This window comes from Phalaenopsis equestris, unplaced genomic scaffold, assembly GCF_001263595.1.
Source record: "Phalaenopsis equestris unplaced genomic scaffold, ASM126359v1 Scaffold000002, whole genome shotgun sequence".
NCBI classification, from domain to species: domain Eukaryota; kingdom Viridiplantae; phylum Streptophyta; class Magnoliopsida; order Asparagales; family Orchidaceae; genus Phalaenopsis; species Phalaenopsis equestris.
Genome location: NW_018164444.1, coordinates 29,963,766 through 29,967,457, shown reverse-complemented (window position 1 = coordinate 29,967,457; position 3,692 = coordinate 29,963,766). Strand labels below are relative to the sequence as shown.

At 28.9% G+C, this 3,692-nt stretch overlaps 1 protein-coding gene across 1 annotated transcript in view; it reads right to left on the bottom strand.

Annotated features, from left to right (window-relative positions):
- The window catches only part of LOC110039220 (probable leucine-rich repeat receptor-like protein kinase At5g49770), an 18,853-nt gene that overhangs the window by 13,388 nt on the left and 1,773 nt on the right, over positions 1–3,692 (bottom strand).

Sequence of the window (3,692 nt, the reverse complement as noted above, 5' to 3'; positions counted from 1 at the left end):
CAGTGAAGAGCAGGTGGAAAAAAAAAAAAAAAATAGAGGGGATGAAAGGAAGAAAGATTCATTGATATAATTAAAAATTCTTATGCATTTACATATCTAACACCAAAAGTTTTATATCAAAATTTGAGTGATATGTATGTAAATATGAATGTTTAGATGTTAAATATGTAATTATGTATGGGGTGTTTATGTAAATTTCCTATTATTTAAAATACATATCCACCTAATACTTTTGTATCTATACCATCCAATTTTTTTGTATGACATCAAAAATATAACTTTTGAAAGGTTAAAGACATTTTTCTGTGTTATTTAGTTATAAAATGAAGGGCCAAACTAAGGGTCTGTTTGGGGCAACTGCAGCTTATTGAATAATCTGCTGATAAGCTGATTAAACTTAATCTGCTGATAGGCTATGTGCGGTCGTTATTACAAATTTTTTTTTTTAAAAAAAAGCCAGATTGATGCCGGAAAGTTGTCACCGCACCTAGATAGGTGCGGTATGAAAACACTTTTTTCAGTGTTTTGAAAACGCATAAGCTGCCAAAAAGCAGTTTACCCAAACAAGTCAGGTGCTTTTCAAAATGCCGCCGCACCAAATAAGCCGTCCCAAACGGACCCTGAATGTGCCTAAAATTTTAATTTGAATAAATTGAAAAATAAAAAAAATTAAATTAAATGGAGGATTCTTGAAATTAAATTAAAATTATACATATAAAATATATGATGTCTGATGTTTGTTACGATTGAACTTCGTCTAAAAACTAAATTTCAGATTGTTCGCAATTGATTTGTTTATACAAAAGTAAATTTTGGTTCGATAATTCGATTTTGTCAAAAAATTTGATTTGATGGAATTTTTTTTTTCATATTTTGGTTGCAATCTGTTCAACCAATTTAAAAATTGAGTCATCTAAAGTGATCAAATGCTAACCCTCACGCCATCTAATACATAGGTATGATGATTGATGCGTGCTAGAAAATTCGTGACAATAGAATAGCAGATTATCATCTTAGCATGAAACGAAAATTTAATACACACTGAGAAAAGAGAAAAAAAATTAATGATGACACCAGAAGTTTTTATATGGGAAACTTGAAAAGGGAAATACCACGGGTCTAACCCAACTGAAGGGTTCTATTATTAGAAAATGATTACAGTTGCAACCGCTTGTCCCATAAGCAGGAAAGAGTTACTTAGTTTCTCAAGCTACAACGTCGACATGCTGATGAATTTGTTACTAGGAACAGACGGCGACTGATAGCCATTAGGGGTGTCTGACCAGTGTTGTTCAACGATTTTTGGCGGTGATCGAAGATGCTTGGCAGTCGTCGACGGTGGTTAGCAGTGATTGACGGCGTCAGTAGTGGTCGACAAAGATTGGTTGTGAATGACGACGGTCGTCGGTAGTTGATGGAGCTTAATGGTGATTGATAGTGGTCAACGGTGGTCGACGACGACTGACGTGGGTCGGCGGTGGTTGACAGAGGTCAGTGGTGGTTGATAGTGATGGTCGACGATGGTCGACAGTGGCAGTGCTAGACTTCAGCTCATTCTCAAAGCTTCAAGTTCTTCCTCAGATCTCAACTCCCCTCCTCATAAGAGAGGAGGTGTTATTTTTATAGTGTTATTGGTGCAATTAATGTAGGAATATGAACCATTTTAAATCGAACGATCCGGAGAGCTTCCTTCGATCTTATGGTGTTTTATGGACATTTGGGTGTCTTAATGATGTCAGAATTGAATGATCTTTGACTCATTGGATTTGTCTCGCCAAGACGCTCGGTTCAATTATAAACTTACAAGATTTAACATTTGTTCGACCTTTCAAATATGCTCGGAAAACTTCCAAGACTGGTTTAATGACTTGATTTGAGTTTGATTTGACTCAGATTGAACCAAAATTGGTATCATTAGGTAGGTCTTGTTGAGCCGGCCAGTTTAACTGTACGTTTGTTGAAATCAAAGCTTTAATTGACTTTTAATCAAAATTTGAATATTCCTTCCTCTACTTCTTGCCTCGAAATCTATGTGATGCATCAACATCTGTCTAGATATTGAAATTTTATCGTTGACGTATCAATGATATTTATGTAAAAAATCGAGTTTAGATGTTGGATATATAAAAACATACAAATTAAGCGGTATGTATATAAATCTTCCTTGATTTTAATATGTAAAAAGTTAAAATTAATTAAAATAATTATTCGACAAGGGCAGAATATAAATATGAAGATAAACAACCATCTATTTATAGAATAAGTATTGTAGAAAGTAAATCAAAGGCGCATTTAGGAGTTTATTTTGATTGGCGTATATAAATTAATTTTATTTTTAATATGAGAGCATCGATTGAATATTTATTTAAAAAAATAAAAAAAAAATGCTATCTCAATGCATACACTAAATAAATTAAAAAAATAGGGGCATATCGCCCATCACTGCCCAAATACTTATAGTAATATTATTCATATAACATAAATTAATAAAATTATTTGCTACAAAATTTATGATAAAATAACGATAAAATTTAAAAAAGGGTGGGTAAAAAATTTTTGTGATTTTAATTTAAATTTATTCTTCTATTTTAGATTAAAAAATAGTACCCAATATTCGGAAAAATACGAATATATTTTAATTTTAACATTATTCAATTTTAAATTCATTAAATATATTTAAAATTTTATATTTAAAAAATTAATATCGCATTTCACTTTGAAATAAATATTTATATTTAGATAGAAATTTAATAACATCTTTTTATTTTATATAGTTAATGCATTGTTGCGAATATATTGGCCGAGGAATTGGTCAATGTGAGTCTGAATTCTAGCAGACTAATTATTATCATTCAGTCAAGAAAGTCAACCTATTTTTTAATTTAAATTAATTTGGGTATTTTAATTCTGGAGGTAATCAACTAGGTCGTGGTTGCTTGTAAGAGTTGACGTTGAAGTTAGAGTGACCTTATTGGGTGCAAAAAATATATAAAAATTTATAATTATATGATTCTATAAATTATAAATCATTTTATGGTGGAAAATGATAAATATGAATTATAATTATATTTAATGTGCAAAAAATTAAAAAAAAAAACTTATTTTAAAAAGATATTCAACATTAGCATATAAATTAAATTTAATTAATTGGTGTTTTAATTCTGTAGACAATCCAATTTAGAAGGATATTTAATAAATAGCCATAATTAATATATTGAAAAATTATAGCATATTTAATAAATATGCAATCGATTTCTCCGAAGCCTTTTATTCATTTTCTTGTTCTATATGAATTTATGCAATTTAATACAATACTTCTCTTTCATTGCCATTTCATGATGAAATAGTTTGTTTCTTAATAAATGCTTAATTTAAGTTTATAATAACGAACAATTATTCTTAAATAAGTTTATGTTTATATTAATTTAATAAGCCATAAGATTAAGCTTTTTCTATAATTTTTCTTTTTATCATAGGGCACATTTAATTTATACGATTAAACCTGTATTAAAAAAATGATAACCAATTTTATAAATGAATAATATTATATTAAAAAAAACTTAATGTATGCATAGCTCCTAGGCCTACAATAATTAAGTTAATTATAGTTATTAAATACGAAAAATAATTATTTAGACACTATATGCCCTCAATTTTTTTTTTTATTATTTTTTTTGTACATACATACATAT